Here is a 15,800-nt window from a genome sequence, read left to right as displayed (position 1 = left end):
GTGACAGAATGAAAACAATAGTAATTGCATTAATCCATCAAGACACAGCAGAGCTCCTCACCCCCAACCATGGGGTTTAGAGACTCATGCTGTAGAAAATACAATGAGAAACGTGTAAAATGTCATAAGGTACAGATACAATGTCAAAAGATCCTATTAATAGTGAACTAGTAGCCTAGGGTATACAGAAATGAGTAAATGACGTAAAAATCCACTTCCGGGGTCCACTTGGTGTGTGCTTGGGCTGAGCATTGAAGCTTTTATGTGTAGAGACTTTTTCTGGAGTTAAACGCCAGCTTTTATGCCAGTTTGGGCGTTTAACTCCAATTCTTATGCCAGTTCCGGCGTTAAACGCCGGGAATTCTGAAGCTGATTTGCAACGCCGGTTTGGGCCATCAAATCTTGGGCAAAGTATGGACTATTATACATTGCTGGAAAGCCCAGGATGTCTACTTTCCAACGCCGTTGAGAGCGCGCCAATTGGGCTTCTGTAGCTCCAGAAAATCCACTTCGAGTGCAGGGAGGTCAGAATCCAACAGCATCTGCAGTCCTTTTCAGCCTCTGAATCAGATTTTTGCTCAGGACCCTCAATTTCAGCCAGAAAATACCTGAAATCACATAAAAACACACAAACTCATAGTAAAGCCCAGAAAAGTGAATTTTAACTAAAAACTAATAAAAATGTAATAAAAACTAACTAAAACATATTAAAAACATACTAAAAACAATGCCAAAAAGCATATAAATTATCCGCTCATCACAACACCAAACTTAAATTGTTGCTTGTCCCCAAGCAACTGAAAATCAAAATAAAAAGAAGAGAATATACTATAGACTCCAAAATATCAAAGAAACTTAGCTCCAATTAGATGAGCGGGACTAGTAGCTTTTTGCTTCTGAACAGTTTTGGCATCTCACTTTATCCTTTGAAGTTTAGAATGATTGGCATCCATGGGGACTCAGAACTCAAATAGTGTTATTGATTCTCCTAGTTAAGTATGATGATTCTTGAACATAGCTACTTTATGAGTCTTGGCTGTGGCCCAAAGCACTCTGTCTTCCAGTATTACCACTGGATACATACATGCCACAGACACATAATTGGGTGAACCTTTTCAGATTGTGACTCAGCTTTGCTAGAGTCCCCAATTAGAGGTGTCCAAGGTTCTTAAGCACACTCTTTTTGCCTTGGATCACAACTTTATTTCTTTCTTTTCTTTTTCATTTTTTTTGGATTATTCACTGCTCTTTCTTTCTTCAAGAATCAATTTGATGATTTTTCAGATCCTCAATAACAGTTCTCCTTTCCCATCATTCGTTCAAGAGCCAACAATTTTAACATTCTTAAAACAACAAATTCAAAAGACATATGCACTGTTCAAGCATTCATTCAGAAAATAAAAAGTATTGTCACCACATCAAACTAATTCAACTAGTTTCAAAGATGAATTCGAAATCTTGTACTTGTTTTTTTGTGATTAAAGCACTTTTCATTTAAGAGAGGTGATGGATTCATAGGACATTCATAGCTTTAAGACATGAACTCTAAATTTTATTAATCATGAATTAAGAACAAGACTCAGAAATAGATATAAGATAAGACTAGTAGTAATAGAAAACAAATATTTTAATAAGCTCCTAATGATAGAGGTTATCATAGAGTTAGGACTCAACAACCTTGATTTTGAGAAGTGGATGCTCCCTCAATTTAAGGGGAGAACTTTTGGCGTTTCAACTCTTGAAGCTCACGCCCTTGCTTCTCTTGTTCCTTCAGCAATTTGCAGAACATGCAGTTCTGATTCTGCTGTTCTTCCTTAAGTTGCTCCATAGTTTCTTGCAACTTGGTGATAGATGCTTCTAGGCTGGCCCAGTAGTCAATTTCAGGAAATTCAGGGAGGAACTCCTGCGCCCTCTTTTTGATAGAGTTGTCTTGCATTTGTCCTTCTATTGACTTCTTGGTGATTGGGTGTTCAATGGGTATGAATTCATCTACTCCTATCTTCACCCCAGCCTCTTTACAGAGCAAGGAGATCAAGCTTGGGTAAGCCAGTTTGGCTTCAGTGGAATTCTTATTTGCAATTGTGTAGATCTCACAAGCAATCAGATGATGAACCTCCACTTCTTTTCCAAGCATAATGCAGTGAATCATCACTGCTCTCTTGATAGTGACCTCAGAACGGTTGCTAGTGGGCAATATGGAGCGCCCAATAAAGTCTAGCCAGCCTCTTGCAATTGGTTTGAGGTCTCCCCTCTCTAGTTGGTTTGGGACACCTTTTGAATTGGTTATCCACTTAGTTCAAGGGAGGCAAATGTCCTCTAGAACTTGATCCAACCCCTTATCTGCTCTCACCATTCTCCTATTAAAGGATTCAGGATCATCTTCCAGTTGAGGCAATTTGAAGACCTCTCTTATTTTGTCCAGATGGAAGTAGATAACCTTCCCTCTGACCATGGTTCTGTAAGTATGGAAAGCAGTTCCAGTCATTCTCTGCTTATCTGTCAGCCACAGATTTGAGTAGAATTCCTGAACCATATTTCATCCAACCTTTATCTCAGGATTGGTTAGAACTTCCCATCCTCTGTTTCGAATTTACTCTTGGATCCCCGGATATTCATCTTCTTTTAGATCAAATTTGACTTCCGAGATCACTGACTTCAGACCCATTATTTTGTGATAATGGTCTTCATGTTCTTTGGTTAAGAACTTCTCTTGATTCTAAAGACTCTTTGGATTATTCTCTTTCTTGCCTCTTAAATTGGTTTGTTTTCCCTTAGGAGCCATGATCTTGATAAATCTTGGCTTAGTGATCACGGAAAAGCACACCAAACTTAGAGGTTTACTTGTCCTCAAGCAAAAGAAATGAGAGAGGGGAGAGAGGAGGAGAGCAAATTCGAATGGTGGGGAGAAAGGGGTGGCTGAACGTGTATTTATAAGGGAGGGAGGAGAGATTTCGAAAATTTTGAAGGAGATTTGAGAAGATATGGAGAGAATTTGAGAAAAATTTCAGTTTTTGAAGAAGATTTGGGAAGGATTTGAGAGAGATTTGAAGAATGATTTTAATTTTTGAAAATTTGAAAGTGAATGATGAAAGTTTGAAATGTGTTTATGTAGAAAAGTAAGGATCAAAAAAGGAAAGTTTGAAAAATTTTAATCAGAAAGCAAAATCTTTGTCCCCCACCTTTCTGGCGTTAAACGCCCAGAATGGTATCCATTCTGGCGTTTAACGCCCATTTGTTGGCCATTGTGGGCGTTTAACGCCCAGCCAGGTACCCTGGCTGGCGTTAAACGCCAGAATTCCCTTTGTCACTGGGCATTTTGCTAAACGCCCAGGATGCTGCACGCCTGGCGTTAAACGCCCAGAATGGTGCCCATTCTGGCGTTTAACGCCCAAAATGGCACCTTTACTGGCGTTTAACGCCCAAAGTACCCCTTACTGGCATTTTTTTTGCCAGCAACCTCTTTTCCTCTGCTTTTTGCACTGAATCCTTCTGTAACTCTGTGAATTCCTTCAATTTTGATAGTTGCCCTTATAGAAACAAAACATATAACCTGCTAATGACTGGGTTGCCTCCCAGCAAGCGCTTCTTTATTGTCTTTAGCTGGACCTTCACTGAGGATAATTCCAGCCTCAGTTTTGAGCATTCCAGCTCAAAATTGCTTTCAAGATAATGCTTGATCCTCTGTCCATTAACAATGAACTTCTTGTCAGAATCAGTATCCTGAAGCTCAATATATCCATATGGTGATACTCCTGTAATCACATACGGACCCCTCCAACGGGATTTAAGTTTTCCTGAGAACAATCTGAGCCTAGAGTTGAAGAGCAGAACTTTTTGTCCTGGCTCAAAGACTCTGGATGACAACTTCTTGTCATGCCACTTCTTTGCCTTTTCCTTATAAATTTTAGCATTTTCAAAGGCACTGAGTCTAAATTCATCTAGCGCATTTAGCTGGAGCAATCTTTTTTCACCAGCTAACTTAGCATCCAGGTTTAGGAATCTGGTTGCCTAGTAAGCTTTATGTTCCAGTTCCACAGGCAGATGACAGGCATTGCCATACACAAGTTGGTATGGAGAGGTTCCTATTGGAGTCTTGAATGCTGTTCTGTATGCCCACAGAGCATCATCCAAGCTCTTTGCCCAATCCTTTCTACGGGCAATTACAGTCCGTTCTAGGATTTTTTTTAACTCTCTGTTAGAGACTTCAGCTTGCCCATTTGTCTGTGGATGATACGGGGTTGCCACTTTGTGGCTAATTCCATATCGGACCATAGCAGAGTATAGCTGTTTATTGCAGAAATGAGTACCCCCATCACTGATTATGACTCTGGGAACACCAAATCTGCTGAAGATGTGTTTCTGGAGGAATTTCAGCACGGTCTTAGTATCATTAGTGGGTGTAGCAATTGCTTCTACCCACTTAGATACATAGTCCACTGCCACCAGAATGTAAGTGTTTGAGTATGATGGTGGGAACGGACCCATGAAGTCAATCCCCCATACATCAAACAACTCAATCTCTAAGATCCCTTGTTGAGGCATGGCATATCCGTGAGGTAAGTTACCAGCTCTTTGGCAGCTGTCACAGTTACGCACAAACTCTCGGGCATCTCTATAGAGAGTAGGCCAGTAGAAGCCACATTGGAGGACCTTAGTGGCTGTTCGCTCACTTCCAAAATGTCCCCCATACTGTGATCCATGGCAGTGCCATAGGATCCTTTGTGCTTCCTCTCTGGATACACATCTTCGGATCATTCCGTCTGCACATCTCTTAAAGAGATATGGCTCATCCCATAGGTAGTACTTGGCATCTGAAATTAATTTCTTTCTTTGCACCCTGCTGTACTCCTGGGGTATGAACCTCACAGCTTTGTAATTTGCAATATCTGCAAACCATGGAGCTTCCTTAATGGCAAAGAGTTGCTCATCTGGGAAAGTCTCAGAGATCTCAGTAGAAGGGAGGGACGCCCCAGCTACTGGTTCTATTCGGGACAGATGATCAGCCACTTGGTTCTCTGTCCCTTTTCTGTCTCTTATTTCTATATCAAACTCTTGCAGAAGCAACACCCATCTTATGAGCCTGGGTTTTGAATCCTGCTTTGTGAGTAAGTACTTAAGAGCAGCATGGTCAGCGTACACAATCACCTTTGATCCCACTAGATAGGATCTAAACTTGTCAATCGCATAGACCACTGCAAGTAACTCTTTTTCTGTAGTTGTGTAATTCTTCTGTGCATCATTTAGAACACGGCTGGCATAATAAATGACGTGCAGAAACTTGTTATGCCTCTGTCCCAATATTGCACCAATGGCATGGTCACTGGCATCACACATTAGTTCGAATGGCAATGTCCAGTCTAGTGCAGAGATAACTGGTGCTGTGACCAGCTTGGCTTTCAGGGTCTCAAATGCCTGCAGACACTGTGTGTCAAACACAAATGGTGTGTCGACAGCTAGCAGGTTGCTCAGAGGTTTAGCAATTTTCGAAAACTCCTTTATAAACCTTCTGTAGAATCCTGCGTGTCCCAGAAAGCTTCTGATTGCCTTAACATTGGCAGGTGGTGGTAATTTTTCAATTACCTCTACCTTTGCCTTATCCACCTCTATTCCCCTACTTGAAATTTTGTGCCCAAGGACAATTCCTTCAGTCACCATAAAGTGACATTTCTCCCAGTTTAAAACCAGGTTAGTCTCTTGGCACCTTTTTAGGACAAGTGCTAGGTGGTTAAGACAGGAGCTGAATGAGTCTCCATATACTGAGAAGTCATCCATGAAGACTTTGATGAGCGGATAATTTGTACGCTTTTTGGCATTGTTTTTAGTATGTTTTTAGTATAATCTAGTTAGTTTTTATTATATTTTTATTAGTTTTTAGTTAAAATTCACTTTTCTGGACTTTACTATGAGTTTGTGTGTTTTTCTGTGATTTCAGGTATTTTCTAGCTGAAATTGAGGGATCTGAGCAAAAATCTGATCCAGAGACTCAAAAGGACTGCAGATGCTGTTGGATTCTGACCTCCCTGCACTCGAAGTGGATTTTCTGGAGCTACAGAAGCCCAATTGGCGCGCTCTCAACGGCGTTGAAAAGTAGACATCCTGGGCTTTCCAGCAATATATGATAGTCCATACTTTGCCCAAGATTTGATGGCCCAAACCGGCGTTCAAAGTCACCTTCAGGAATTCCAGCGTTAAACGCCGGAACTGGCACCTAAATGGGAGTTAAACGCCCAAACTGGCATAAAAGCTGGCGTTTAACTCCAAGAAGAGTCTCTACACGAAAATGCTTCATTGCTCAGCCCAAGCACACACCAAGTGGGCCCGGAAGTGGATTTTTATGTCATTTACTCATCTCTGTACACCTTAGGCTACTAGTTTTCTATAAGTAGGACCTTTTACTATTGTATTTTCATGCTATCTGGAGATCTTTGAATCTTTTGATCACTGGGAGGCTGGCCTCACGGCCATGCCTAGACCTTGTTCTTATGTATTTTCAACGGTGGAGTTTCTACACACCATAGATTAAGGTGTGGAGCTCTGCTGTACCTCGAGTATTAATGTAATTACTATTGTTCTTCTATTCAATTCCGCTTGTTCTTGTTCCAAGATATCACCTGTTCTTCAACTTGATGAATGTGATGATCCGTGACACTCATCATCATTCTCACTTATGAACAAAGTGACTGACAACCACTCTTGTTCTACAAGCATACGAGGCTTAGTGAATATCTCTTGGATTCCTGATACACGATGCATGGTTGATCGCCTGACAACCGAGTGCTCGCCTGACAAACGAGCCAGCCATTCCGTGAGATCAAAGTCTTCGTGGTATAGGCGAGAACTGATGGCAGCATTCAAGAGAATCCGGAAGGTCTAACCTTGTCTGTGGTATTCTGAGTAGGATTCAATGATTGAATGACTGTGACGTGCTTCAAACTCCTAGCAGGCGGGGCGTTAGTGACAGACGCAAAAGAATCGATGGATTTTATTCCAGCCTGACCGAGAACCGACAGCTGATTACCCATGCTGTGACAGAGCATAGGCAACGTTTTCACTGAGAGGATGGGAGGTAGCCACTGACAACGGTGAAACCCTACATGAGCTTACCATGGAAAGGAGTAAGAAGGATTGGATGAAGACTGTAGGAAAGCAGAGAGACGGAAGGGAAGGCATCTTCATACGCTTATCTGAAGCTCTCATCAATGATATACATAAGTATCTCTATCTTTATCTTTATGCTTTATTCGTTTATCACTATACCCATTTGAGTCTGCCTGACTGAGATTTACAAGGTGACCATAGCTTGCTTCATACCAACAATCTCCGTGGGATCGACCCTTACTCGCGTAAGGTTTATTACTTGGACGACCCAGTGCACTTGCTGGTTAGTTATGCGAAGTTGTGTTTATGCCATGGTATTGAGCACCGAGTCTTTGGAGCCATTACTAGGGATTATTTGAGTTGTAGTGATCACAATTTCGTGCACCAAGTTTTTGGCGCCGTTGCCAGGGAATTGTTCTTGTGTATGGACAACTGACGGTTCATCTTGTTGCTTAGATTAGGTATTTTTCTTCAGAGTTCTTAAGAATGAATTCTAGTGTTTCATGGTGATCTGCTGAAATCTGGCTGGCTGTGAAGCCATGTCTAATCTTATTGGACCGAGGTTTCAACTGATCATCACAATAGCTTGTTGATCTCTATCAATCTTGCTATTGGAGCAATGATCTGCTAAGGCTTGGCTGGCCATTGGCCATGTCTAGTGTTTTAGACCGAAGCTTTCTTTGAAAGCTTGGCTGGCTGTGAAGCCATGTCTAATTCCTGGACCGGAGTCTTAGACTAGCATTGCAATGATTCCTGGAAATTCAAATTGAGAATTCTGAAACCTTTATTTTCTATTTCCATATAATTTTCAAAAAAAGCACAAAAAAATTTTTTAAAATCATAAAAACCAAAAATACTTTATGTTTCTTGCTTGAGTCTAGTGTCTAATCTTAAGTTTGGTGTCTTGCATGCCTTGTTTATTTGATCTTGGTTCTATTTTCAAGTCAATAGTACAGGGAACTGAAGATTCAGAACATGCAGCAGAGGAATTACACAGAAAAAGCTGGGCGTTCAAAACGCCCAGTGAAGAAGGATAGACTGGCGTTTAAACGCCAGCCAGGGTACCTGGTTGGGCGTTTAACGCCCAAAAAGGTAGCATTTTGGGCGTTAAACGCCAGAATGGATACCATTATGGGCGTTTAACGCCAGGATGGCACAAGGGGGAAGATTTTGTTTTCAAATCAAATTTTTTTTTTAAGTTTTCAAAGTTTTTCAAAATCAAATCATTTTCAAATCATATCTTTTCAATCAAATGTTTTCAAAATCAATTTCTTTCCTTTTTCAAAGATACTTACTAACAATTAATGATTTGATTCAAAATTTCAAGTATGTTGCCTTTTCTGTTGAGGAAGGTTTAATTTTTGAATCATATATTTTCTTGTCAAGCAAGTCATTAATTTTAGAATCAAATCTTTTTTAAAATGTTTTTCAAATTATATCTTCTCAATCACATCTTTTTTAAAACCAATCATATCTTTTTAATCACATCTTTTTCAAAATAGTTTTCAAATCATATCTTTTTAATTTCTAATTTCAAAATCTTTTTCAAAAATTACTTGATTTCTTTTACACTCTTGATTTTCGAAAATCAATTAGAGTTTTTCAAAAATGTTTTCAAAATATTTCATTTGATTTTCGAAAATTTCTTCCTCTCTTCCCACATCCTTCTGTTCATGGAGTATCACTCCTTCTCAATGCACAATTCGAACTCTATCTAATTAAGTTCAAATTCTCTACTTCTTCCTTCTATTTTTCTATTCCTCTGACACCTCAAGGAATCTCTATACTGTGACATAGAGGATTCCACATTTTCTTGTTCTCTTCTCTTTCATATGAGCAGGAGCAGAGACAAAGGCATTCTTGTTGAAGCTGACCCTGAACCTGAAAGGACCTTGAAGCGAAAGCTAAGAGAAGCTAAGGCACAACTCTCTGTTGAGGACCTGACCGAATTCTTCAAAGAAGAAGAACCTATGGCAGCCGAAAACAACAACAATGCCTACAATGCAAGGAAGGTGCTGGGTGACTTTACTGCACCTACTCCCGACTTCTATGGGAGAAGCATCTCTATCCCTGCCATTGGAGCAAACAACTTTGAGCTTAAGCCTCAATTAGTTTCTCTAATGCAACAGAATTGCAAGTTCCATGGACTTCCATTGGAAGATCCTCATCAGTTCTTAGCTGAATTCTTGCAAATCTGTGACACTGTCAAGACTAATGGGGTTGACCCTGAGGTCTACAGACTTATGCTATTCCCTTTTGCTGTAAGAGACAGAGCTAGGACATGGTTGGACTCACAACCTAAAGAAAGCCTGGACTCTTGGGAAAAGCTAGTCAATGCCTTTTTGGCAAAGTTCTTTCCACCTCAAAAATTGAGTAAGCTTAGAGTGGAAGTCCAAACCTTCAGACAGAAGGATGGTGAATCCCTCTATGAAGCTTGGGAAAGATACAAACAATTGATCAGAAAATGTCCATCTGACATGCTTTCTGAATGGAGCATCATAGGTATTTTCTATGATGGTCTCTCTGAACTATCCAAGATGTCTTTGGATAGCTCTGCTGGAGGATCTCTTCATCTGAAGAAGACGCCTACAGAAGCTCAAGAACTAATTGAAATGGTTGCAAATAACCAATTCATGTACACTTCTGAAAGGAATCCTGTGAACAATGGGACAAGTCAGAAGAAAGGAGTTCTTGAGATTGATGCTCTGAATGCCATTCTGGCTCAGAACAAGATATTGACTCAACAAGTCAATTTGATTTCTCAAAGTCTGTCTGGAATGCAAAATGCACCAAGCAGTACTAAGGATGCTTCATCTGAAGAAGAAGCTTATGATCCTGAGAACCCTTCAATGGAAGAGGTGAATTACCTAGGAGAGCCCTATGGAAACACCTATAATTCTTCATGGAGAAATCACCCAAATTTCTCATGGATGAATCAAGAGAGACCTCAACAAGGTTTCAACAACAATAATGGTGGAAGAAACAGGTTTAGCAATGGCAAGCCTTTTCCATCATCTTCTCAGCAACAGACAGAGAATCCTAAGCAGAACCCCTCTGACTTAGCAACCATGGTCTCTGATCTAATCAAAACCACTCAAAGTTTCATGACTGAAACAAGGTCCTCCATTAGAAACTTGGAGGCACAAGTGGGACAGCTGAGCAAGAAAATTACTGAACTCCCTCCAAGTACTCTTCCAAGCAATACAGAAGAAAATCCAAAAGGAGAGTGCAAAGCCATAAACATGGCCGAATCTGGAGAGGAAAGAGAGGAAGTGGACGCCACTGAGGAAGGCCTCAATGGGCGTGCACTAGCCTCCACAGAGTTCCCTAATGAGGAACCATGGGAATCTGAGGCTCAAAATGAGACCATAGAGATTCCATTGGACTTACTTCTGCCTTTCATGAGCTCTGATGAGTATTCTTCCTCTGAAGAGGATGAGTATGTCACTGAAGAGCAAGTTGTTAAATACCTTGAAGCAATCATGAGGCTAAATGACAAGTTATTTGGAAATGAGACTTGGGAGGATGAACCTCCTTTGCTCACCAAAGAACTGGATGACTTGTCTAGGCAGAAATTACCTCAAAAGAGACAAGATCCTGGAAAGTTTTCAGTACCTTGTACCATAGGCACCATGACCTTCAAGAAGGCGCTGTGTGACTTAGGGTCAAGTGTAAACCTCATGCCTCTCTCTGTAATGGAGAAGCTAGGGATCTTTGAGGTACAAGCTGCAAGAATCTCACTAGAGATGGCAGACAACTCAAGAAAACAAGCTCATGGACTTGTAGAGGATGTATTGGTGAAGATTGAATACCATTACATCCCTACTGATTTCATAGTCCTAGAGACTGGGAAGTGCATGGATGAATCTATCATCCTTGGCAGACCCTTCCTAGCCACAGTAAAGGCTGTGATTGATGTTGATGGAGGTGAACTGATCATTCAAGTGAATGAAGAATCCTTTGTGTTTAAGGCTCAAGGATATCCCTCTGTCACCATGAAGAAGAAGCATGAAGAGCTTCTCTCAAATCAAAGTCAAACAGAGCCCCCACAGTCAAACTCTAAGTTTGGTGTTGGGAGGCCACAACCAAACTCTAAGTTTGGTGTTGAACCCCCACATTCAAACTCTAAGTTTGGTGTTGGGAGGTTCCAACATTGCTCTGAGTATCTGTGAGGCTCCATGAGAGCCCTCTGTCAAGCTACTGACATTAAAGAAGCGCTTGTTGGGAGGCAACCCAATGTTATATTTTATCTATTTTCTTTTGTTATTTTTTGTTATTTTGTAGGTTGATGATCATAAGAAGTCACAAAATTAATTGAAAAAGCAAAAACAGAATGAAAAACAGGAAGAAAAACAGCACACCCTGGAGGAAGAACCCACTGGCGTTTAAACGCCAGTGAGGCTAGCAGTTGGGCGTTTAACGCCCAGTCTGGCACCATTCTGGGCGTTTAACGCCAGAAAGGGGGCACCAAACTGGCGTTAAACGCCAGAAAAGGGCAAGAACCTGGCGTTAAACGCCAGGAATGGGCACCAGCCCGGTGTTTAACGCCAGAAATGGCTCAAAACGTGATTTTGAATGCCATTTGGTGCAGGGATGACTTTTCCTTGACACCACAGGATCTGTGGACCCCACAGGGTCCCCACCAACCCACCACTCTCTCTCTTCTTCTTCACCCATTCACCAATCACCTCCATACCTCTTCCCCAAAAACCCTTCACCTATCAACTCCCATCTTTCTCTTCACCACTCACATCCATCCTTCATAAAACCCCACCTACCTCACCCTTCAAATTCAAACCACTTTCCCTCCCAAACCCACCCATAATGGCCGAACCCGATCCCCCCTCCCTCCTATAAATACCCTTCTTCACTCCTTCATTTTCACACAACCTAAACATCACTTCTCCCCCTCCTTGGCCGAATACATAAGCCACTCCCTTCTTCCTCATTTCTTCTTCTTCTACTCTCTTCTTTCTTCTTTTGCTCGAGGACGAGCAAACCTTTTAAGTTTGGTGTGGTAAAAGCGTTGCTTTTTCGTTTTTCCATAACCATTTATGGCATCCAAGGCCGGAGAAACCTCTAGAAAGAGGAAAGGGAAGGCAAAAGCTTCCACCTCCGAGTCATGGGAGATAGATAGATTCATCTCAAGGGTGCATCAAGACCACTTCTATGAAGTTGTGGCCTTGAAGAAGGTGATCCCCGAGGTCCCCTTTTCACTCAAAAAGGGTGAATATCCGGAGATCCGCCATGAGATCCGAAGAAGAGGTTGGGAAGTCCTTACCAACCCCATTCAACAAGTCGGAATCTTGATGGTTCAAGAGTTTTATGCCAATGCATGGATCACCAAGAACCATGATCAAAGTGTGAACCCGGATCCAAAGAATTATCTTACTATGGTTCGGGGGAAATACTTGGATTTTAGTCCGGAAAGTGTAAGGTTAGCATTCAACTTGCCCATGATGCAAGGAGATGAACATCCTTACACTAGAAGGGTCAACTTTGATCAAAGGATGGACCAAGTCCTCACAGTCATATGTGAAGAGGGCGCACAATGGAAGAGAGATTCAAGAGGGAAGCCGGTTCAATTGAGAAGGCATGACCTCAAGCCCATGGCTAGAGGATGGTTGGAGTTTATTCAACGCTCAATCATTCCCACTAGCAACCGGTCCGAAGTTACTCTAGACCGAACCATCATGATTCATAGCATCATGATTGGAGAAGAAGTGGAAGTTCATGAGGTCATAGCTCAAGAACTCTACAAGGTGGCGGACAAGTCTTCCACCTTGGCAAGGTTAGCCTTCCCTCATCTCATTTGTCACCTCTGTTATTCAGTTGGAGTTGACATAGAGGGAGACACCCCTATTGATGAGGACAAGCCCATCACTAAGAAGAGGATGGAGCACACAAGAGACCCCTCTCATCATGAGATCCCTGAGATACCTCAAGGGATGCACTTTCCTCCACAAGACTATTGGGAGCAACTAAACACCTCCCTAGGAGAATTGAGTTCCAACATGGGACAACTAAGGGTGGAGCACCAAGAGCATTCCATCCTCCTCCATGAAATTAGAGAAGATCAAAGAATCATGAGAGAGGAGCAACAAAGACAAGGAAGAGACATTGAGGAGCTCAAGCACTCCATAAGACCTTCTAGAGGAAGAACAAGCCGCCATCACTAAGGTGGACCCGTTCTTTAATCTCCTTGTTCTTTAATTTTCTGTTTTTCGAATTTTAGTGCTTTATGTTTGTCTATGTTTGTGTCTTGTGATCATTAGTGTCTTAGTGTCTATGCCTTAAAGTTATGAATGTCCTATGAATCCATCACCTTTCTTAGAGATTGTTCTTAATTGAAAAAGAATAGAATTGCATGAATTTTGAATTTTATAGCAGTTTAATTATTTTGATGTGGTGGCAACACTTTTGTTTTCTGAATGTATGCTTGAACAGTGCATATGTCTTTTGAATTTGTGGTTCATGAATGTTGGCTCTTGAAAGAATGATGAAAAAGGAGACATGTTACTGAGGATCTGAAAAATCATAAAAATGATTCTTGAAGCAAGAAAAAGCAGTGAATACAAAAAAAAAGAAGAAGAAAGCAACCGAAAAAAAAAACGAAAAAGAAAGAGAAAAAGGAAGAAAAAGAAAGAAATAAAATTGTGATCCAAGGCAATAAGAGTGTGCTTAAGAACCCTGGACACCTCTAATTGGGGACTTTAGCAAAGCTGAGTCACAATCTGAAAAGGTTCACCCAATTATGTGTCTGTGGCATGTATGTATCCGGTGGTAATACTGGAAGACAGAGTGCTTTGGGCCACGGCCAAGACTCATGAAGTAGCTGTGTTCAAGAATCATCATACTTAACTAGGAGAATCAATAACACTATCTGGATTCTAAGTTCCTAAAGAAGCCAATCATTCTGAATTCCAAAGGATAAAGTGAGATGCCAAAACTATTCAGAGGCAAAAAGCTAAAAGCCCCGCTCATCTAATTAATACTGATCTTCATAGATGTTTTTGGAGTTCATTGCATATTCTCTTCTTTTTATCCTATTTGATCTTCAGTTGCTTGGGGACAAGCAACAATTTAAGTTTGGTGTTGTGATGAGCGGATAATTTGTACGCTTTTTGGCATTGTTTTTAGTATGTTTTTAGTATAATCTAGTTAGTTTTTATTATATTTTTATTATTTTTTAGTTAAAATTCACTTTTCTAGACTTTACTATGAGTTTGTGTGTTTTTTTGTGATTTCAGGTATTTTCTGGCTGAAATTGAGGGATCTGAGCAAAAATCTGATCCAGAGACTCAAAAGGACTGCAGATGCTGTTGGATTCTGACCTCCCTGCACTTGAAGTGGATTTTCTGGAGCTACAGAAGCCCAATTGGCGCGCTCTCAACGGCGTTGGAAAGTAGACATCCTGGGCTTTCCAGCAATATATGATAGTCCATACTTTGCCCAAGATTTGATGGCCCAAACCGGCGTTCAACGTCACCTTCAGGAATTCCAGCGTTAAACGCCGGAACTGGCACCTAAATGGGAGTTAAACGCCCAAACTGGCATAAAAGCTGGCGTTTAACTCCAAGAAGAGTCTCTACACGAAAATGCTTCATTGCTCAGCCCAAGCACACACCAAGTGGGCCCGGAAGTGGATTTTTATGTCATTTACTCATCTCTGTACACCTTAGGCTACTAGTTTTCTATAAGTAGGACCTTTTACTATTGTATTTTCATGCTATCTGGAGATCTTTGAATCTTTTGATCACTGGGAGGCTGGCCTCACGGCCATGCCTAGACCTTGTTCTTATGTATTTTCAACGGTGGAGTTTCTACACACCATAGATTAAGGTGTGGAGCTCTGCTGTACCTCGAGTATTAATGCAATTACTATTGTTTTTCTATTCAATTCCGCTTGTTCTTGTTCCAAGATATCACCTGTTCTTCAACTTGATGAATGTGATGATCCGTGACACTCATCATCATTCTCACTTATGAACAAAGTGACTGACAACCACTCTTGTTCTACAAGCATACGAGGCTTAGTGAATATCTCTTGGATTCCTGATACACGATGCATGGTTGATCGCCTGACAACCGAGTGCTCGCCTGACAAATGAGCCAGCCATTCCGTGAGATCAGAGTCTTCGTGGTATAGGCGAGAACTGATGGCAGCATTCAAGAGAATCCGGAAGGTCTAACCTTGTCTGTGGTATTCTGAGTAGGATTCAATGATTGAATGACTGTGACGTGCTTCAAACTCCTAGCAGGCGGGGCGTTAGTGACAGACGCAAAAGAATCGATGGATTTTATTCCGGCCTGACCGAGAACCGACAGCTGATTACCCATGCTGTGACAGAGCATAGGCAACGTTTTCACTGAGAGGATGGGAGGTAGCCACTGACAACGGTGAAACCCTACATGAGCTTGCCATGGAAAGGAGTAAGAAGGATTGGATGAAGACTGTAGGAAAGCAGAGAGACGGAAGGGAAGGCATCTTCATACGCTTATCTGAAGCTCTCATCAATGATATACATAAGTATCTCTATCTTTATCTTTATGCTTTATTCGTTTATCACTATACCCATTTGAGTCTGCCTGACTGAGATTTACAAGGTGACCATAGCTTTCTTCATACCAACAATCTCCGTGGGATCGACCCTTACTCGCGTAAGGTTTATTACTTGGACGACCCAGTGCACTTGCTGGTT

The 15,800-nt window shown here is 41.3% G+C and overlaps 1 non-coding gene across 1 annotated transcript; it reads right to left on the bottom strand.

The window, feature by feature from the left end:
- Positions 1-9,473: 9,473 nt before the first annotated feature.
- LOC130942912 (small nucleolar RNA R71) lies at positions 9,474-9,577 on the bottom strand. The gene has a single exon (XR_009071458.1). It is a non-coding gene; the product is annotated as a small nucleolar RNA R71 (small nucleolar RNA).
- Between the last annotated feature and the right edge of the window lie 6,223 nt (positions 9,578-15,800).

This window comes from Arachis stenosperma, chromosome 7 (genome assembly GCF_014773155.1).
Source record: "Arachis stenosperma cultivar V10309 chromosome 7, arast.V10309.gnm1.PFL2, whole genome shotgun sequence".
NCBI lineage: Eukaryota > Viridiplantae > Streptophyta > Magnoliopsida > Fabales > Fabaceae > Arachis > Arachis stenosperma.
This window is presented reverse-complemented; position numbering and strand designations above follow the sequence as displayed.